Below are 23,898 nucleotides of genomic sequence, written 5' to 3'. Positions count from 1 at the left end.
TGAGAAGTCCCTGAAAGGCTCGCAGTCCACTTTAATCTCACTGGCTCTTGTTAGCTTGTCCTTAAAAAAAAAAAAGGAATGAAGCAAATGATTTCTTTTTTATTCTCTTGAAACTTTTTCAGCTAAAATACATTCTGGCTCTGATGTACTGATGCAGCTGTAGCTCTTTCTCTTCCTCTACTACTGATGGCCATTTTTTTCAAGTTCATTTATTTTGAGAGAGAGATGAAAGAGAGTTAGAGAGAGAGAGAGAAAGCAGGGGAGAGGCAGAGAGAGAGAGAGGGAGAGAGAGAGAATCCGAAGCAGGACCCATAATATCAGCAGGGAGTCTGATGCAGAGCTCAATTTCACAAAGCATGAGATCATGACTTGAGCCAAAACCAAGAGTCCGAGGCTCAACCAACTGAGCCACCCAGGTGCCCCCCATAGCCACTTTTAAGTGAAACATCAAGTTTTAGAAGTCAAAGAAGAAGAAAGGACTTGTGTGTGTGTGTGTGTGAATATAAACTATAATAGCTGTGTTATGAAAAGCATACTAACTAAGGATATTTGGCTAGTTCTTTTTGCAATTAACATTTATCAATATCTACCAGACAATTAATTAGAGAATCAGTTAGAGAACTGGGAGCAAGTTTAATTATGATACTTGGGAGAATGGTCATATGACAATACGACATATTTATTCTAAGATATTTATGACAATATTTATTCTAGACGGGGAGAAGAACTAGTGTTTATCCATAAATGAAAGACAATCAGAAATATTTTGAGATTTGAAGGGTTATGGGAAAGTCCTTTTCTAGCAGGTGTGGGGCATCAAATTGTTAACAATTAATATAGAATAAGCTAGTAGCATACTACATTTCATTCTTTGTGGGATTAAAGGTAGAATACCATAAGATTGCAGGCTACATCAGCTAGGGTCAACTTCTCATGGAAAAAAAAAAGAAATGAATAATTTTGGTCTTTCCTAATTCATAGAGTTGATAAGAGAATCAAAGAAAACAATGTACTTGTACATACTTTGGAAAATATAAGGGTTGTATAAATGTAATTTATTTTAAGCCTTAGGTTTACTCATTGGCAATCTTTCTACTGCTCATCTAAATCAGTCAGGAAATCAATGGACATAACTTGCAGTTAAAAAATAATTGTTTTACTTGACCTGTTCCATGAATACATTGAATTTTGATTTGGTCATATTTAGCATCATTCAAAATAAATTTAAAATTTGATTAACCTGAGTTAGTATTCACATGGTCATGCAAAACTTACAAAACATTTGACTGCTGGTCAAATCTGTAGGACTTAGCCACTTCATTTTTGGATTGTTCCATTGCCTTTAAAATAGAAAACTAGTAATATTAATAGTAACAAATTTATAAGATTGATTTTAACCAAGTGATCAGTATTAACTTTCAAACTCATTACTTAAAATTTACCTCTTAAATTTAAAGAATGAAAAAAATACAATCCCTCATTTTATGAAGTGCTATTAATTATTCTAAAACGACCTATTACTATATTCCCAAATATCTAATTGCATCTTTGCTGGTATGTGACCATCTTATTGTGTATTTCTCTTAGAGATGGGCAGTAAGCAATGCATCCCATTCTCTGCATACAAGTATAAATCATGGTAACATGGTTCATAATTTTAGGAAATCAATGCTATTGAAATATTTACTCATGTCTATTTGTTTCATTTTTGTCTATCAGATTCTAAGCTGTAGATTTGCTCATAATTACTACTTCCCAAAGTTGGGTCGAAGTATTTCTACTGCTCAAAAAGAAATTAAAATATCCACACAGAGATGTAAAAAGGCAGAATATTAAAGTTAAAAATTAAACTTATCACACACACACAATTATAATTATCAGTGCAAAATCCTTGAAAAGAGGTCCAATAAGTTTGAGTTAAATTTTTCACATTCAATATTAAATTTTCCCTAAATTTACTACAGTCTGTAGTTTGTTAATATTAAGCATGGATTTTGACTGAAATACTAATTAATATTAAATCTCAGTTTTGGGAATTTATAAAAAATAAAAACATTTAACTTCATATTAGCTAATATTCTTTTATTATCTTATATCATTAAAACTTTATGATCTACAATGTTGGCATGATGGAGATACTGGCAATTATAAAGTTTTTTTATTAATAAATAAGTTAATTTTCCAGTTTTATTTCCTTATACAACTTACAAACCCAGCATAAATAGGGGGGAAAAAGAGCAGAAGATAATGGAGCTCTATAATGGTGATGTAAATTTAAAAAAAAAAGAGAAAAAGTAGTAAAGAAGAGTCTAGTTAACATGAAGTAATTTACTAAAATACTAGCATTCCTCTATGAATTTAAAAGACCCAAACTCACAAACTAGATGAAAAATAAAACTGCCCTATAAAAATAAGCCAAAGATAAAACAATTGACACAACTAGACAAAAATATTCAAGAGTTGAGAATAAGATCTTAGCGTTTTATGCCAATTGCATAAGATATTTATCATGCAGAAATAATTTAAATGAAGTAAAATAGTATGCATATGAGACAGCTCACTGAACTATTTGTAACAGGAAAAAACTCCAAGTAAACTCTCTTTGTTGTTGTATGGTTAACAAGAGGTTAAATAATATTTTTCTTGCCCCCTAGAATTTTAGCCCAAAGCTGAAGAAAGAAAGGCAACAAGAACCAATATATATGTTTATGAATCTAGCAATAAGGTTCTATAAGGTTTAGTAAGTTGTTGAAGCTAGTCAAATTCCTGCAGTGCATGCAGAGAGGATTCGAAAGTTACCTTGTGCCACAGACTGAATATTTATGTCTCCTCCAAATTCATTATATTGAAACCTAATCCACAATGTGATACTATTAGGAGGTGGGCCTTTGGGAAGCCACTAGGTGATGAGCGTAAAAGCCTCACGAATGGCATCACTACTCCCTGAAAAAGGAGAGCCCAGAGAGTTCCCTGTTCCCTTTCTCCCCTGGGAGAATTAGCAGAAGAGAGAAGACAGCCATCCGTAAACCAGGAAACAAACACACTAGACACCACATCTGTGAATACTTTGATTTGAGACTTCGTAGCTTCCAGACTGTGAGAAATAAATGTCTGTTGTTTGTAAGCCATCCAGTCTACGGTACTTTGTTATCGCATCCTGAACCAAGACACCCCAGCAGAGTCTCCCCTCACATCTGGAACTAAGTTGGGACAGGTAAGCTTCTGAGGGAGCAAATTTTGAGGTACATACACAGCCCTGAGAGTAAATGGCCACTTACATATTTTGCTCTAGACTTCTTTCCTAATTGGATTACTTTAGCCTAGAGACTCGATGGTATGTTTGCGTGATACATAAACAGGGGAAAGCATCCTTAGAGAGAGGCACGGATAGGGAATAGGGGGCGGAAGGAGCGGTGGCCTTGGAAGAGCCTAGAAGCCACTATTTTCCACCGGAGGGTTGCAGGTCTCCTGTGCATCAAGTGGAGGTCTGGGATAACATTTAGGTCTAACCTGTCATCTTCCACCATTCCTCCTGTTCTGCAGATTCATTTGCTTCTGGAGTTACCTTATTCTGTGAGCAGCCTTCATGGCGTGGTTGTGGCAGAACATCGCAAATACAGAATCTTCCCAGTTTTCTCTCCACACATAGGAAACATGCAACCTTGCTACGCTAAACAGAGGGTTTGACTCTTTACTATCACCCTGCCTTCAGTCCCATTGCCTTGTACACTGATTTTTAAATTTTTAATGCTTTTTTATTTATTTTTGAGAGAGCAAGCAGGGGAGGGTCAGGGAGAGAGGGAGATACAGAAACTTGAAGCAGGCTCCAGGGTCTGAGCTGTCAGCAGAGAACCCGATGCGGGGCTCGAACCCACGAACCATGAGATCATGACCCGAGCTGAAGCTGGACGCTTAACCGACTGAGCCACCCAGGCGCCCCACACCGATGATTTTTAAAGCTCTCTGGACTCTGTGTCAATTGGTATCAGTACTGTCAATATTTGGGGAAAAAAATCAGACTTGTGTCTTCCATATGCCTGTACTTAGTATAGCTCTTTAAAATTTCTGATTCATTTGGAGGGTTCTTTTACACCTAAGCTAAGGTTTCTCTGTCAAGAGCTCTTCAAACACGAAGCAATAAATATGTGAAGAATTCCCAGAGTTTTACTGCATGTGTATAATTCTTTCGAGCAACCAAAAATAAATCACAAGAACTCTTGTTTTCCTTCCTGATAATGGTGTCTCTTTGGGATCCTACAAGAGCAGAGTGCCATTCTGGAGATTATCAGTTTCCACGGAACATGACTTGTCAATTACATCTCTGACAAAGAATATCTTTCTACTAACTCTCTCAGATTTGACAGAACTGTGCTTTATATAGCATGGCTTCATCAGTAACATGAGCAATAGTACTGAGGCGGCACCTGCAAAACCAATGAATGAGGAAAATTGTGACGTATATTTTAAAATATCTTAGTAATCTTACCCCTTGTCTTTAACTTTTTAGATTAGAACTTCCTTTAAAAAAACTTCCTTTATGCCACTTGGAGTAGAGGCATCTGAAAGATTGCCAGAAGCGGAGGTCAAGTCACATTCCAGCTGTGCATCTCATTTATAAAATGTTAGCAGTTTGCAGGATGCCAAAAGCATGGGTTAGTTCACATACAGAAAAATAGTAAGAAGCCAGAGCTCTCAGCAATTCAAGTGTAGCCCTCCCAACCAGTATAGATCCAAGGACCAGTAAATAATATTTTGCTAGTTAAAATGCACACTATTCTGTGTAGAGATTTTGTAATGGGGGATGGTAAGGACCACTGGTGACTTTTCTTAAAATGTATCAGTTTTTTTTATTACTTCCAATCCTATTTATAACCATCCAGAAAATCATTATCACCATGAAAGAGGATTTTTTATTGACTGTATATAATGATATAGTATGTATCATATAAAAATACACTTTTCATATTTCAGGAACATAAAAAACTAAGAAAACCATAAGAATGTAGTCTAAGACACTTCAAAAAACTATGTTGAATGAAGGCACCTGGCTGGCTCAGTTGGTTGAACATTCTTCGGCTCTTGATTTCAGCTGAGGTCATGATCTCAAGCATGGGGCCTGTGTAAGATATTCCCTCCCTCCCTCCCTCTCTCTCTCTCTCTCTCTACCTCTGCTCATGTGCTCTCTCTCCCTTTCTAAAATTAAAACAAAACCCATCTTATTAAAAGGAAAAAAAAAAGCTATGTTGAATGAAGTTAATACCTCTTCTTTGATAGTATTCAGTTGCTGTACATTGGGAAATGTAAGAAATAGCACTCGGTTTCATTTGCCTGTGCCTGTCCATGTGCCGGGATGCACAGGTGTGGCTATTTGTAACGTCAGAAGAACTCTGGATTCATAACATTCGAATTGGTGTACTTTGTGCATATACTTTTTGTTTATAGAATGTCTGTAATTTATTTTATTTTGATACAACAATTTTGAAGTTTTAAGGAGGCAAAGAATTATTATAGCTCTTCTGTGGAAAATAAACAGAAACACAAAGATGTTTAGAGACTTTACCAAAATGATAGTACTAATAAAAGGCCCAGAGGGTATAAATTAATTGAACTTTCATTTGTTTATTAAATATGTATTTGCTGATTTTTTTAAGCCTTACTTCTGTCAGCAGTTACTGGGTACACAAAAACTAAAGACATATTCCTTGACTTTCAGAAGCTCATGATATGATGAGAGTAGGGAGAGATTTTTGTACATAATGGCATATAAATATAATAAGTTCAACTATAAATACATACAGATAACAGCTGTGAGAGCCCAGTAAGCTGAAGAACAACTTCTAGAGAGACTCTATGAAGATTTTGTTGAGGATATGATGGCTAAGTGGTTCTTCATTGAGAAATTCAGAATGGCAGGTTAATCTGGCTTAGAGTTAGAGATGAGGTTGAAAATGTAGACAGAGGCCAGACTGTGAAGAATCTTTACACCAGGATAAAGGTACTTGATTTTTGTCACTCTGCTACCCCCTTGCTTTCGCCATACCTATTGCCTCCAAAGTACTAACCAAAATACCTTGTTTACAACTCAAAAAATTATATAAAATAAATAAAAAACACTTGTAAGTCAGAAAATCAGGACAGTGTTGCTGTAGAAACGAATTAAAAGAGTTTTAAGAAGTAGTTTCTGAAGATAAAACTATTAAGAATAACTATAACCACAAAAATTTGATTAAAGATGTCCAATATAAAAAGGAGTAAATTCTGACACCAATAACATAAAGTGTGAAGGGATAAAAGTGGAAAGCTGTTTTATGTGATTGAAGTTAGGCTGTTATCAGTTTGTAACAGACCGTTATAATTATAGGAAGTTTTGTGCATGCCTCATGTCAACCATGAAGAAAAAACCTACAGTAGATTAAAAAAAGATGAAGAGAAAAGAATCAAGTATATTACTACCAAAAAACTCCACCAAATCACAAAGGAAGACAGCAAGAGAGAAAAACAAAAGAATTATAAAACAGGCAGAAAACAACACAATGGCAGTGGTAAATTTTTTTTTATAAATAAATACTTTAAACGTAACTGCTTAAACTTACCAATCAAAAGATGTAAAGTGGCTGAATGTATAAAAAATTTTCCAAATGAATGCTGTCCACAAGAGACTCAGTTTAGATTTAAAGATACACAGAGAGTCAAGTGAAAGGATGGACAAACATAATCCATTCAAATGGTAACCAAATGGAAGCAGCTGGCTATACTTAAACCACACGAAACAGATTTTTAGTCAAAAATCGTCTCAAAAGACAAAATGTTTAGAGATATCATCAAAATAAGTAAATTTCACCAAAAAATATAACAATTAATAAATATACATGCACTCAACATTGCAGCACCTAGTACATGAAGCAAATGCTGACTGATTAAAAGAGAGAAATAGACAACAATGTGATAGTAATGGACTTTATTACTCCACTACCAATAATGGAGAAAATCAATAGGGCAAAAGCTCATCTGAACAACACTAGAATGGAACTGATAGACACATACAGGATGTTTCACTCAACAGCAGAACACACATTCTTCTCGAGTGCATGTAGAACCTTCTCTAGGACAGATTATATCCCAAGTATCTTTTCCAATCACAATGAAATAAAACTACAATAACAAAAGGAAAATGAGAAAACTCACAAATGCATGGAAATTAAATAACACAGTCTTGAAGAACCATTGGGTCAAAAAATAAATCAAAAGGGAACTTAGAAACTATCTTAAGACACATGAAAATAAAAATGCAACTTATGCAAAGTTACAGAATCTAGGAAAGCAGTATGAAGAGGAAATTTTATGTTGGTAAATGTCTATATTAAAAAATAAGAAATATCTTAATTAAATAACTTAATTTTACTCTCAAGAAATTAAAAGGGGAAGAACAAACTAAGCCCAAAGTTAGTAAAAAGAAAAAAAATAATTAAAAAAAACAATAAACCAATGAATTAGTTTTCTTACAAAGATCAACAAAATTGACAAGTGTTTAGTTAGACTAATCAAGAAAAAAAGATGCCACAAAAAGAATCATAAGAGATTATTATGAATAATTATATATCAACAAATTGGAAGTGTGAAATAAATGGATAAATTCCTACATACAACAGAACAAAACTGAATCAAGAAACAATAGTATGAATGGATGAATAACAAGTAAGGAAACTGAATCTGGAATAAAAAATATCCTATCAAAGAAAAAGTCCAGAACCAAATGACTTCAGAAGTTAATTCCACCAAACATTAAAAAAAATTAATACTGATCTTTCTTAAACTCATCCAAAAATAGAAAAGGAAACACTTCCAAACTCCTTTTATGAGGCCGGCATCACCCTGATATCAAAGACCAATAAAGATATAGTAGGAAAAGAAAACTACAGGCCAATTTCTCTGATAAATATAGATGGAAAATTCTTCAACAAATTATTAACCAACCAAATCAACAGTACATTACAAGGATCATACAGATGGACCAAGTGGGGATTATCCCTGGGATGCAAGAATGGTTCAGCATGTCAATGAACCAACATGATATACTGTATTAGAAGAATGAAGGATAAAAATTACATAATCATCTCAACAGATGCAGAAAAAACATTTCACAAATTCAACACACTTTCATGATAAAAACTCTCAACAAATTAGGTAAAGAAGGAACTTACCTCAACTCAATAAAGGCCACATACAAAAAGCCCACAGCTAACATCATATTCAATGATGAAAAATTGAAGACTTTTCCTTCAAGATCTGGAACAAGGCAAGCATGCCTGTTCTTAGCATTTCTATTCAACATAATACTAGAAGTCCTAGCCAAGACAATCAGGTAAAAAAATAAATAAAAGGAATCCAAACCAGATAGAAAGAAGTAAAATTATTTGTTTGCAGATAACATGGTCTTATATGTAGAAAATCCTAAGCATTACACACACACACACACACACACACACACACCCACACACACACACACACACCCTCATTAGAACTAAAAAATGAATTCAGCAAAGTTGCTGTATACAAAATCAGCATATAAAGATTACACTTTTCTATATATCAACAATGTACTATTTGAAAAGGAAATTCTAACAATAATCCCATTGACAATAGAATTTTAAAAACCTAAAATATTTAGAAATAAATTTAACCAAGAAAGTAGAGGACATGTACACTGAAAACTATAAAATACTGAGTGAAGAACAAAAAGAAACAAATAACTGTGAAGATATTCTGTGTTATGGATTGGAAGCATTAATACTATTAAAAGCAAAAACAGACAAGTGGGACTATATCAAACTAAAAAGCTTTCATAGCAAAGAAAACAATCAAGAGAATGAAAAGGCAACCTATGAAATGGAAGAAAATATTTGCAAGTCATATGTCTGATAAAAGTTTAATGTCCAAAATATACAGGGAACTCTGACAACTCAATAGCAAAAGCAAACAAAACAAAGAAAAAACCTGACTAAATAAAGGGCAAAGGAACTGAACAGCTGTTCCTCCAAAGAAGTCATACAAAGAGCCGACAGGTATATTGAAAAGTACTCAACATTATGTATCCTCAGGAAAATGCAAATTAAAACCAGAATGATACCATTTCACCTGTTAAAATGGCTATTCTCAGTAAGACAACAGGAAACAAATTTGTCAAGGATGTGGAGAAAGGCGAACCCTAGTGCAGTGCAGTCGTAAAGTAACGTGTTGTAGCCACTATGGAAACTGTATGAAGAGTACCTAAAAAATTAAAAATAGAACTACCAAAAATTCAGCAATCTCATTTCTGGGTATATATCCAAAGGAACTAAAATTATAATCTTTAAAAGATATCTGCATGCCCATGTTCATTGCAGCACTATGCATAACAAAACCAATATCAAAAACCACCCAAATATATAAAGAATATGATTTACTATATATATATAACATAAATGATCATAAATGTATGATTATATATATACACATACATATATAACAAATACACACACACACTGGAATACTATTTATTCGGCCTTAAGAAGGAAATCTGCCATTCACAACAACATGAATAGACCGGTAGGATATTACCTTAAGGGAAAAAGCCAGTCACAAAAGGATAACTACTACATGATCCTTTTTATATGGAGAATGTAAGATAGTCAAACTCTTATAAACAGAGAGTAGAATGGTGATTGCCAGGGCCTAGAGGGAGGGGCAAATGAAGAGGCATTAGTCAAAGGGTACAAAGTTTCAGTTACGGGAGATGAATGCATCCTAAAGACGTATTGAACAGTGTGGCACCTATATTAATAATACAGTATTATATACTTTAAAATTTGCTAAGAGGGTCAAACTCATGTTAAGCGTTCTTATTACCAAAAAATAATAAAGAGGGCAAGATAAAACTTTTGGAAGTGATGGACATGTTTATAGTATGGATTCTGATGACAGTTTCACAGATGTATACTTATGTCTAAGCATACCAAGTTCTATACATTATTTAATATTTGCAGTTTTATATGTGAATTATACCTCAATAAAGTGGTTTTAAAGAAAAAAAAGAGTGACTTCAATAAATTATAGCCAAGTGATAAGATAGGATGAAAGTTGAAGGTTGTTTCTAAATTTACCAATTTGAAGACCACTGATGATTTCAGGAAGAACAATTACAAAAGAATGATATCTTCCTAGCCACTCAACTAAGTCCTTCCTCTCCACTAGAATCATATATTTGCATATGGTATCCTTTGCTTAACCACATTGTCTTGTCATGTTTCAAATTTCCTCAAGGCTTGGTTCTTTGCAAATGAAACTGAAAAAGTAATCCAAACTAAGTCATTGAAGGAGAAATCATATCCTCAATGAAAACTTGGATAAAAATCCTGAAATAATTGCCTCAATAACTTCTGTTTAATATACAGAAAGGACAGAAGCATCTTCAATGATATGTTGCAAAGAGGGAGTAAGTGAAATGCTAGGTCTGTCACTCTTGCTTCCATAAGGAAAGTACTAAGACATTATCATCTGCTACATGAAGAATGATGCTTCTGTGTCTGCAGTAATCAATAGCTTCTAATTTTACATTTGGTGTAGAGTCAGTTAAGAATTTTAATTAGCAAATATCAAATAACTAAAGGAATTTGTACTCCCCATATTACCGCCCTAGTCAAAACTTTTCAATGTCCCTCTGCTGATAAATTGTATAATTCTAGATCATCCATGTTTAATTCAGCAGTAGTTTCCTTTTCCATAAAATGAGATGCCTTTTTTAGTATTAATTTGGTAATTAAATAGACACATATGTAAAACAGCTAATATCGTGCATGCATCTTCAAATATGTTAATTTTATAGGAAATGGAAAACCTCGCATAGGCTCATTTGTTAATTAGGTACCAGGCCACTTTTGCAGTGTATCTCCTGATCCTATCCTCGGTCTAGCTTGCAACTGAAACACATTAGGTTACTCACTTTTCTGTTAAAAAAAAAAAATCTTTCAGGGGCACCTGGGTGGCTCAGTTGGTTAACTATCTGATTTTAGCTCAGGTTATGATCTCATAGTTTGTGGGTTCAAGCCCTAGATCCGGCTCTATGCTGACAGCTCAGAGTATGGAGCCTACTTTGGATTCTGTGTCTCCCTCTCTCTCTTTTTCAAAAATAAATAAAACATTTAAAAATGTTAAAAAGGTCATAAGTTTTTATTTAAAAAAAGCCTCTCATATTCCTGTGTCAATTTTTTTTTTGTTTGAGTCACTGAAAATACCCCAAATCTGACAATTTCTATTCATCAAAATCCTGCAACTATCATTTCAAATGTCAGGCTTTTAAGTCTTTCCTGTTTATGATAGCCAAAAATTTTCTTCCATGAATTCCCATGATATACTATTTCTATATTTTGCAGACTTGTATTTTGTGGCAAATACCACAGGTTGACCCACTCAATACCTTTTCTACATTTTTTTCTCTTCTTTTTCCTTCATCATAGAGCCTGAAAAACGATAAGCAACAACATCGAGTTGTAAAGATTATCCATGGGCCATTGCCCAGTTGCTTCCTCAAAATTTTGTGCTTATTTTATCTTGACACTTCAAAGATGGAAAGGAAAACAAATGTAAGTAATTCTTCTCTTCCTGTGGTAACTACATTTCTCAAGAATTTCCCCTCCTATATGAAAGCAATTTTTCAGGTTGCTACATAGGTGTGCAAACCATCCTTACTAATCATATTATATCAATTCTGATCTCATTTTACTACTTTCTAATAAGAAAGGACAGGAAGAAGGAAATGAGTAGTACAGAAGATGGAGAAAAAATGAATTATTACCTACTTATATATGAGCTATACTCTTATTTATTGTATCTTTTAGTCATAAGATGCCTGTGAAATGGCTTTCATTATTCAGAAATTTACAGATGACTATATTAAGGCTTAGATAAATTAGGTAATTTTGCTAAAATCACACACTAAACGATGGTGCTGATCCTAATGGTCTTGATCACTTTGAATTGCATAACATGACCTTGTTCCTTATGTTAAATATGAAAGTACATACCACCAGGTACAAAATATCCTTTGTTTTTACCACTTAGATCTTACATAGCCTGGTAATATCTTTCAGAGCTGAGTTTTCCTCCGTTGACATTTGAGACACTATTGTCATGTCCTTCATGCTGCAAAGACTTCCCATTACAAAACAAAACCCATCAATTTCCTTTTTTCCCCTTATTTACTCATAACCCTACCTTCCTTGCTCCTTTTTCAACTTGCAATTTAAATGTGTAGTTATGCGAAGAGCTATTGAATTTAAGTTAGAGAACTTGCCTGTAGGAATGCGTCTTTTCACAACAGAACTCTATTGAATGTCCAAAATTAACTGAACCACAAGGGAAGATTTTAAAATAATCATTTAAAGAAGCCTGTGAGCCAGAGTATTGGGTAAGTCCTAATTTTATGACCACTGTTCATATATAACTGAAAATATATTCTAAGTGAGAATTTAAGAATGAAGTAAATAGTCTTTTTGAACTATGAGAAAAGATAAGTTAATCAATTGTCTGAAATCAGGATGATATATAAGTACCTAGTGTATGATCAATTGGTACATTAAAAAAAGAGTTACATTATTTTGGGGGGAAATAAGAAGGTTCTAGCATTCTAAGCTTTTAAGAGCTGTCAGAAGTTCTATCTCAGATAAAGAATTCAATGTATACACATCTGGCCAAATGCTTCTTAAAATTAATAACACCCATACAAAGTTATAAGTTATCTTTCTTCACATGATGTATAAACTGGGTCAAAAGCTACAACTTGAGGAATTTCTTTACAAGATTGTATATAGTTCTTCACCCAATTGAGTTCATTTTTTTTTTAATTCTTTAACGCTTATTCATTTTTGAAAGAGAGACAGTATTAGCAGAGGAGAGGCAGAGAGAGAGGGAGACACAGAATCCGAAACAGGCTCCAGGCTCTGAGCTGGCAGAGCCTGATAAGGGGCTTGAACTCATGGACCATGAGATGAAACCCTGAGCCAAAGTCAGAGGCTTAACTGACTGAGCCACTAGGGACCCCATATTAAAACAATTTATAAACCAGTAAATAAGAAAATGATTGAGCTACTATTAAAAATTAGTGATACGTGACATCTTCGTGACCAAAATTTCAAAAACTTCTGCTTGAAATAGTGTGAATCAATTTGATGGAAGGCATAGTGAGAAACAAAAGTTTCCCTCCTTTAGAAAAGCTGTATATCTGGGATGAAGCAAAGAGCATGAATGCTAGCAGACTATCTGACATACCATAGATGTGGGTAAAGGAATGGCAGCAAAAGAAAGTTCGGGTAGAAGGGAAGGGATTATTCCTATACTTGCTCTTTCCTTGGAGCCTTGAAAGGCCTGCTAATCCAGAAATGTGTCATCTGGCCAAGCAAGGAACTGGACACTGCTGAAGTTTAAAGGGCAGTCACATCAAATGGAATGGATGATGACATTTTGATGAGAGAAGTTTCTTTTGAAATGATTTGTTCCCTGCACTTTCTATCAGGCTACACAATCTTGGAAATAATAAGAAATTTAAACAACGACCTATATCAATTTCTAATAGAACACACATCAACTCTACTTGGCTATAACAAAAAAATAAATCCAGAAATTATCCATCAATGTCTAAAGATAGTGACCAAAGAAAAAAATAAGAAAACACTGAAAAAGTTTTGCTCCAGGTATAAATGGCTTTTAAATAAGAATTAAATTTAATAGGTGAGCTCACCTATTAAAAGGAAAAAATACCCAGATCAAGTATCCAGATTAGATAAAGATAAAAGCTAATGATAGTTTGCTTATAAGAAAAATTCAACTATAAAATGAGTCAGGCCAACAAATTTGAGGCAAACCTAAAAAAAAAAAAAAAAAAGGATAAAAGGCTAATATCAGACAAGATGAATTCATTAACAAAAAAGATGAAGTAAATTTCGTATAGAAAAACTAGACAATCATATATCTTTAAGTGCCCAATAATCAAGCACCACAATGTACAAAAAAACCATAAGCTGGATATCCTGTGGGAAATAGACAACAGCTGTAGAGGGAGAGTTCAATAGATCTCTATAAATAAGTAACAATTGTATAAAATGACAAGAATTTAAAAGTGAATATAATGCTTTTTAGTGTTAGACTCAAAACATAATTCACTGTCTTTCAAGTGTGCAGTGATATTTCTTTCACACAACTAAACATATATAAAACAAAAAGAAAACCTTACAAAAGCATCTCAGAGAATAATCATGCTGCTCACATTTTCTGGTCACAAAATAATAAAAATAAGCACCACTAAAACATTTAAACCCAAAAACTTAAAACTTTGTCACTTATAACAGCTTCTTCAAAATAACTTTTAAATTAAATTAAAGAATAACATTGGAATTCAACAGTACACTATTTGGTTTATACTATTGAGAATAATATATAGTAATTCTAATGAAATAGCATTATAAACATAATTATATATTGTTTTTGCTTAAAAGAATAAGCAGATAAACTTTTTGGATTCAGAATATATTATTGTCTATTTTAATTAGGTAAGAGAATACAAATTTATATTAACAAGATTTTAGCAAATTAAATGGATTAAAGATAAATGAATAAAAATAAGTGACTTTATGTCAAGATTTTAGCAAATTAAATGGATTAAAGATAAATGAATAAAAATAAGTGACTTATTAGCACAAGATGAAGAATTATAAGGCATATTAATATTCCATAATATAAAATAAGAAAATCCAAATAAGAAATGTGTAGAACTCACAAGAAGTCAATTATAAAACTTAATTCACAATATGAAATAAGGCCTAATTAAATTGAGAGATATCATATTCCTCCATGGGAAATTCAGTTAGTACTTTCACATTAAATGTACTCAAAATGCTTATTCCAGGGTGCCTGGGTGGCTCAGTTGCTTAAGTGTCTGACTCTTGATTTTGGCTTGGGTCATGATCTCATGGTTCGTGAGATCAAGCTCTGCATTGGGCTCTGTACTGACAGTGCAGAGCCTCCTTGGGATTCTCTTTCCCTCTCTCTCTGCCCCTCTCCAGCTTGCATGCATGCACTCTCTCTCTCTCTCTCTCTCTCTCTCTCTCAAGGTAAATAAATTTAGAAATAATGCTTATTCAAGGAACACCTGGGGGTGCCTGGGTGGCTCAATCGGTTGAGCATCTGACTTTGGCTTGGGTCGTGGTCTCATGATTTGTGAGTCTGAGCCCCTAGTTGGGCTCTGGGCTGACAGCTCAGAGCCTGGAGCCTGCTTCCAATTCTATGTCTCCCTCTTGCTCTGCCTCCCCCCCTCCCGCTCACACTCTGTCTCTCAAAAATAAACAGATGTTTTAAAAATTAAAAAAAAAAAGGGACACCTGGGTGTCTCAGTTGGTTGAGTGACTTCTGTTCAGGTCATGATCTCACAGTTCATGGGTTTGAGCCCCTTGTTGAGCTTCGCTCTGATAGCACAGAACCTGCTTTGGATTCTCTGTCCTCCTCTCTCTCTGACCCTCCTCTGCTCACACTTTCTCTCAATAATAAACAAACATTTAAAAAATTAAGAAACCCCCAAAACAAAAAAACCAATTATTTCAATAAAAATCTCAACTTTTTTGATATCTCAGAAATTTACCCATGCTCATCAAGGGATAACAAAGTCTGGCAACAGTTGAGAGAGAGCAGCTAAATAGAACTCATCACTACAAACAGGAGAACCTAGTAGATGATAAATTTAATATTTCACACAAAGTGAAGATAGAATGACCTTTCAAAACATGGTAGTAAGACAACAGGGAAAATATTTAGGAAAAAAGATTGTGCATATAAAAATGAATTGTAGCTTGACCAAAGAGCTAAATAAAAAATAACATCACAACTATTGGAAAACATGAATAAATATCCAAATGATCTGTGGAAAGTTGTAAACTTACTTCTGATTTCACAAACTAAAACCAAACCAAAGTAAAAACCTGAAATGTTAAATAAAGCACATAAAATTTAAACTTAAATGCTATCAATAATGGAACAAGTTTGTTTTGGCCGGCGGGGTCAGTCGATGCGGGTCCTGAGAGAGGGAGGGAGAGTAGGGCAGGGCAGGAAGCACAGAGAGTGGAGGCCAGGCAACGTTTCCCATCGAGCCGCTCTCTTTATTGAGAGATCACTCAAGTCTTATAAAGGGTAGAAGGCGGGCAGCTGACGTGAGTCAGTTGCTAGGAAACAAGGGCGGGGACTGCAGCGTCAGCACGCCACCGAGAGGCTAACAGAAAGGCTTGGGAGGTAAACAAGAAGGCCTCAGCTGAAGGTGATAATGCAGCTCTTGCTGTGCTGGGAGTGAAAACACAGCTCAGGTGTGCGGGTGGCTGATCTTGCAGGTCAAGGCACGTGTCTTTTCTTCTGGCAGCTCTTCTGGCAGCTCCCCACACAAGTTCAAAGGTGTCAACCAAGGGGGAAATGTACAGAATATGACAAAGCTTTGGAAAACATAAACGTGTCCATAGTTAGAGGAAAAATAAGCATTGATAATCCAAAAAGGAGAAACTCAAATGACCATAAAAATAAAACAAATTCTTTCAACCTTATAAGTAATCAAAGGAAAAACACACCAGTATCAACAAGAGTTGAGATATATAATTTTGGCTATCAATTCAGCAAAAGTTTGTTAAAAACTAAAATATGATACCAAACTCTTGTGAGAAGGTTGTGATAGAATTAAGGAGACTTTTATTATTTTCTTTAAATGGCTTTATTTTTTTTAATGTTTGTTTATTTTTGAGACAGAAACAGAGCATGAGTAGGAGAGGGGCAGAGAGAAAGGGAGACACAAAATCTGAAGCAGGCCCCAGGGTCTGAGCTGTCAGCACGGAGTCCAACGCAGGGCTTGAACCCATGAGCTATGAGATCATGACATGAGTTGAAGTTAGACGCTTAACTAACAGCCACCCAGTGCCTCTCTTTAAATGCTTTTATGTATTCATGTTTTCAATAGTGAGGAAAATGTTATTAGAATAAAATCACATTTTTGTATATTGGAAGCAATTGTAAAAGTAAGTAACATGAGAAAAAATGCTTTTCCGTTTTAAGTGTAAATTTTGTGAGGTGCCTGGGTGGCTCATGCCATGATCTCATGGTTTGTGGGTTCAAGTCCTGCACTGGGCTCTGTGCTGATAGCTTGGAGCCTGGAGCTTGCTTCTGATTCTGTGTCTCCCTCTCTCTGTCCCTTCCTTGCTTGCACTCTGTCTCTGTCTCTCAAAAATAAATAAATGTTAAAGAAATTTAAGTTTAAATATTGCAATTCATTTCTGATTTAAACCTAACAATGAAAATGATAAAAATCTACCTTAAAAAAGAATCCAGAGGAGGAAGCAGTATTTTCTCAGAGACTTTAGGGTCAAAGGGCAACATATTCTATACTTGGAAGATGATTGGGCCAAGCTGGAATGCAGATTTGTGCCCTCCTCCCGCCATTTAAAACAAACCATTTAAGTCTCTGGGTATCACTGCCCTCTTCCATAAAATGAGGATAATCGTTTCTGTCGGGATGTGAAGACAAAATATAATGATACATTGGATAGCAACAATAAAAATCATCAAACAATTAATTCTCAAGCCATTCTGCTTGTGCTCATGGAAGTATGTGGAGTTCTAATTTTGTCAATTTTTCTTCTACTCAATGAATTTGTGTCCAGGGCAGGAACATTCCCATTCCTTCTATCTCTTATTTACATTTTGGGAGGTCCAACACCACTTTTGTATGCTATAGACAATCATACATTTATTCACTCAGAAACCACTTCCCTGCTGTTTCACTATGAATTCTACATATTTGTATCTGACATTAAATTAGCTGTTCTTTCAAAAAATCTAATGCTCCAATGTGTGATACTGGTTTGAAGGTAACTTTTTTTAGCCAGTGCAGAATTATTTTCTATCTCTAGTTTTGCAATTGTGTGAAACACTTATATACTTTTTAAAAAGTGAAACCATCTTGATAGATTTTCTCCACTTAGGTCCTAAGGTAACAAGGATATTTAATAAAAGGTCCAGGTGTTTTTGGTGACAGAGTCCACTGAGAGGATAAGCACAGAAAGGAAACTTCCATAGATTTTAGGTAAATCTTGGTCCTTCTTTAGGACAAAAATGAAGTTTCTCAGAACTTTAACTCTTTCATTTGAAAGCCCTTTCCAGGATTATGCCTTATGAAGGGAAGAATATGAGCTTCTCTCTTCTGTGTTATGGGCTAATGGTGGCTAATTGAGCTTAATAAGGAAAGAGGGGGAAAGTGGGATCCACAGATGAATTTGAGAGAAAATGGTTCTTAGAGCATCTGAAATTCAAGCTATGTTTCTCAAAACAAAAGGATCAAAAATCACACAGTCTAGACTTAGTTGTGCAAGGTATGAATAGAGAGCACCATTGCTTTTATCTCAATGCGAATTCTAAAGATTGACAGGTCCTTGCTTTGTCAAGTGCAGCTGCCCAGAAGCCAAAGAACAGCTAAAAGACGCCTTGAATTGTTTGTGCAGTGTTGCAGTGACTAAACTGGCTAATTCGCAGGCAGAATGTTGAAATGACCACTTTCCAAATCTGGAACTCATTATTTCACACATTATTTAATAAGTTAGGAAAATATGCAACTAACCAATTCATTATTACTTGTACCAAATAACCAAACCATCCTTGTTTGTAAGCATGAGCCGAAGCAGTCTTTTCCTGAAATCACCTTAGCTAGCTCTCAAGGCAGTAATCAGCAATCTTGCTTGCTATAACATTCCAAAAACAAAATCATACTTAACAAACTTTTTAAGATATGACAGATGCCTCAAAAAGTGAAGTATTGTGAGATTAAAAAAACATAATTATAAATTTAGGGCTTTTGATGGCTAGGTATTTGCACATAACTTTGACTGTCTTAGTGTGTATACAGGTTTCTATTTATATAAAAACCTGTATCTCAAAGATTTTATTCCATTAGTTCTCCCCATGAGTGTGTGAATACATTGATATATTCTAATTACAAGACTGAGAAATAATGCAAAGAGAGAGGAAATATTCAAGTTGAACTGTATCTGTAAATACATTGATATATACTAATTACAAGATGGAGAAATAACACAAAAAGAGAGGAAAGATTCAAGTTGAACTGGAGCCAATGATCTCTATATCTTGAATAGCTGACAGGCAGACATTTGCCAAAGATGAGTATCAATAAATCTTGATTTAATTGAGATAGTTTTCTTCATTATTAGTTAACATTGTTTTGAAATAGCTGAAAAACTGGTATCAGGAAAATGTAACCATATACTGTCCACTTCGAAAAATAGAACTACAGCAATGTCCATTTATACTGTATAAAAAAAGTAAAGGTACACTTGAACACTAAAGTGGGTTATTGAGTGAAGTTATATAATATTCTTCTCTTTAGGTTTTATTATATAAGAAAAACAGCCATCTGGCTTGGAGATGATGGGAACAGCAGATTATGTTAGGAAGCTTCTCTGAGTTTCCTGGCCTTTTAATTTTGTGAAATAGTTTGAAACAGTGAAATGCCATTGAGAGAGACACCACTGAATAGAGAAAGAGACATTTTTGCAATGATTTTTATAAAATCACTCTCTCACCTAAGGGTTTCTATGAAGTGTTCAGTGTCCTGGTTGGTTTATAGGCATTTTCACTGCAGGTGAATGACGTCCTTTGTGCCAAACATGACGGTTCATTCAGTCAGGGGAGACAGAGATGAATAGGACACAATCTGGCATCCAAGGACACACTGGTGTAATTGGACAGAAGACATTAGTAAATAAATTTTTAAAAATACGTATCGCTGGTGAGTACAGCATGGAAACTTGCAAATGTTCACACCAGTGATCAGGAGTGAATTGTTTCTGGTTATAGGAAGGGTCTTGAAAGGAAAACAAATAATATCTGAATTTTGACAAATGACTGAGAATTTCCCAGGTAGAGGAAGGATATTCAGAGCTAAAGGAAGAACAGAGAAGATTTCCTATTGTTGAAGCAAAACTGGCAGACGGGCGAGATGGAGCGGTAGGAAGGAGGGTAGAGCAGAAATTCAGAGAAAGGAGGGCCACGAGAGTGAGCTAAGTAGCTTGGCTTGCTCCCGGAAGGAAATGGGAAGCCATCAAAGGATTTTAAACATGAGACAGAACTAATCTCTAAAATTAACTTGGTATCAGTATGGGATAAATGACTTATGGGGACAAGGTGTGGTCCACGGAGATGACGTTAAAGGTACTTAAAAGGGTCCAGGCCAGGCATATTGAGTTAAAGTACAGTAATGGATGATCAGGAAATTAGATTCAAAAGACCCATCAGACTGACTAAATTTGGCTGGATATGGAGAAAAATTTTTAAAAAGAAATCGGGAGTTTTTCTGATGGGATATGGAATATAAAAAACTTATACATTTAGGGGAGAAAGAAGATGAGTTTAACTGTGAGCCTGTTGACTGGGCCTAGAGGTCATTATCTGTCCATGTGGCAATCTCCAGGGTCTGTAGTTTAATGAGAAGGTTTGCAACAGACAGGGAAATTTTCCCAAGTCCAAGTCCCATTGGTACTACATGACATGACTTGACTTGCATAGGTCATGGCATTAAACAACACTGTATAACAAGTGAGGAATTTATTCCCTTTTCAATTTTCTTTCCCTTTGAGAATGCTACAGTTTGTTGAAGATTTGTTTTTAACTTTTGTTATCTCCCTTACAAGCCGAGGGCAAGTTGGCCTCAGGGTCAAGACTTTTAGCTGGCAATAATTTTACCTGATTAAAATTTAATAAGATCATTATTTTTGTTGTTATATTACTGCTTTTTATCATTGCCTACTATTTGTGGCAGTAATGTTGATTTTTAACTAACCAGTGATAAGAAAGTTATTCTTATTTATTTATATTTTAAAATGCAATTCAAATTAAATTATATAAAGAAGAAATAATGTAGTGTGAAGGTATGGACAAACTCATGGAGGTAGTATGTGTTAGACTTGGGTACGGAGACAGAGAACCATTAATGGGTAATGTTAGAATTGAGAGTTGTCCTCATTTGAAATAACTATGACCGATTTGGAGGTAACTGAAACTACAGTAGCTAATGATATTATTTTATAAGATGTAGGAAGGTTCCTAATTCCCATACATGCATTTCGGTGAGTCTGTTAATTGACAAAAATTATCTGCAAATATTTGTACTTAATGCACATTATTTTCTTAGGGAGAAAATACGATCATTGTCTGTTCCTTTGTGTTTATAGTTTCTCAAAGGGTTCTTTGACCAAAGGAGTATAAGAAAAAAAGTGAATGAAGAAGAGAGCTAAGGATAGATAGTGGAAGAGGATCACTAAATGAATGGACAAGTGAAATTCAAAGACAAAGAAACTGAACAAACAAAGTGCTGCCACTAACTTTCTTCAAAAGCAAGAAAGTTACCTTTGAGTCTAATGGAAGCCTGATGGTTAGTGGTTAACTTTGCCAAATGCTCCTACATAGTTTAACAAACTAAGGTTTCAGTGATTAGTAGCTTGTTGTTTAAAAAGATGATGACATGGGATGCCTGGGTGGCTCTGTCAGTTTAGAGTCCAACTTTGTCTCGGGTCATGATCTTTTGGTTCATGGAGCCGTCTGGGCTCCATGCTGGTGGTGCAGAGCCTGCTTGGGATTCTCGCTCTCTCCTCTCTCTCTGTCCCTCACCTGCTTATGCTTTCTTTCTCTCTCTCTCTCTCTCTCTCTCTCTCTCTCTCAAAATGAGCAAATAAATTTAATTTTTTTAGATAAATAAACATAAAAAATACAATGACAGTTGCCACATGAGTTTCATGGGGTGGTAGGGGTGGAAGCCAAGTGACGGTGGGAAAGGAGTTAATGGGAGGGGACGAGATGGTGGTAAGAAATAAAAATTAGCTTTTTTTGGAAGCTGACTGAGAAAAGGAGTGAATAGGACTAAATGTAGGGATTGTTCAGGATCATGAAAAGCTTTTCTGTTTGCTTGTTTTAAGGATGAGTGTGATATGATTTTAAGAAACTTAAACAATGGAGTCATTAAACAAGGAAGTTAAAGTTGCAGGTGATAAACAGAATGGTTTATGAAGCAAGGCTCAGATTGGAATGGGGCAGTTGTAGGATCCAGAATGGAGAGGAAGTCAGCTTGACTCCGGTATAGGAGGGAAGGAGAGTAGGTGAGCAACTAAGTATACAGGAGTCAGAAGAGTGGAGGCTCCCTCACTTCTGGGAGTGTCTGAATCCCCAGAAAAGAAGACTCGTCCTGAGAGTAACGGGGGCAGGGGCAGAGACAGGATCAGTTTTGAGGAGGGTGGCAACCTGTGCTCAGACAGCTTTGGAGAACTGGAGAGAATGCCAAACAACGGTAAAAAAAAGATTTGATGAGAGGCTAAGTATCCAAATGACATTAGAACTAAGACTTTATAGTGGAGTCAATTAGAAGAGTTTCTGCAAATGTGCCAGGCCGCACTTAGCTTTAGGAATATAGGAGGCAGATCAAAGGACTGACACAAGTCTGGGGTTTTGTAGGAAAATGCACTGTCCCTATTCCTGCTGTTGCTAGTTCTCTCACCCATTAGGTTCTGGAATTCCATCCTGTACCAATTATTAAATGACTTTGTCCCACAATTGTTCTCTCTCTATTTTTTTAAATCAACTCTTGTTTCTGCTTGGTTCATTCTCATTGGTCTAATTCCAACATTACAGCTCCCATTTTAAAAACAAATCTCCATGGCCTGATTTAGCCACTTTTAATCTTTTTTCCTGAAAAAGCTTTTTTTATGCAGAGTTTTTGCTTCCTAATCTTCCATTCTTTTTTCCTCATTATTATTTTAAACTATAATTTTTTTGTAATTTGTATATAAAATTTTATTCAGCATTTTCAATAACTATAACTCAAAGATATTAAAGTATATATAAGACTAAGCAAATATACACACGACTTTACCATCCTCCCATTATTGAACCTCACCACCCAGTTTTCCTCCCTGTAGGCAACCGCTATTACCCAGTTTTTAAATATACTCTTTCATACATAGGTTCATTTTCCTTTGTCCTTTAATAAATGATAATATACCATGCATACTGCATTGCAACTTTTTCTCTTTCATATACTTTGAAAACCTTTTCATGTTAGTACATAAAAAGGTGCCTTAATAATTTTAACAACTGGATAGTATTCCATTGAATAGTTGTACGTAGTTTATTTTGTTTGTTTCTATTGATAAGCATTTATTGCTTTCAGTTGTTTATCTGTATAAAAAAACCTGCAGGGAGTAACTTGGAACATACATTATTTTTCCTAAGTGCCTGTAAGATAAATTCCTAGGACTGAAATCACAAGGTCACAAGTCTTTGTTCAATACCTATCGGTCAATCTTTTATCACCACTATTTCAACTGAGATAGCCCTTATCAAGGCCAAATAAAATTTCAAGGTAGTTCTTTGTCTTCATACAATTTAACTCCTCAACAGCATTGGACACAGCTGATCCTCACTTCTTCCTCCTCAAAATACTTTTCTTCTTCTGGCCTCCATGATATTACACCCTTCTAGATTTCCCCTATTTAACTTACTGCTTCTTCTCAGTTTCCTTTTCTGGTGCCTACTCTTTTCAGTGTCTGTATTTTGGGTTGTTCTAGAGTTCTTTTCTCAGTCTGATGCTTTAAATACACTCTCTCCTTAAATCATTTCATAAAGCCCCATTGTTCTAAATAGTACTTAGATAGTAGGACTTACACATTTTTATCCCCAATTCTCACTTTCCCCCTGAGTTCTGTCCCAGCTACTCTTGCGATGCCTGCATCTGAAGATCTAATAGGCTGCTCAAAACTTAACTACTTCTCCTGACTCTTCCCG

This window comes from Suricata suricatta, chromosome 5, assembly GCF_006229205.1.
Source record: "Suricata suricatta isolate VVHF042 chromosome 5, meerkat_22Aug2017_6uvM2_HiC, whole genome shotgun sequence".
Taxonomy (NCBI): domain Eukaryota; kingdom Metazoa; phylum Chordata; class Mammalia; order Carnivora; family Herpestidae; genus Suricata; species Suricata suricatta.
This window is presented reverse-complemented; position numbering follows the sequence as displayed.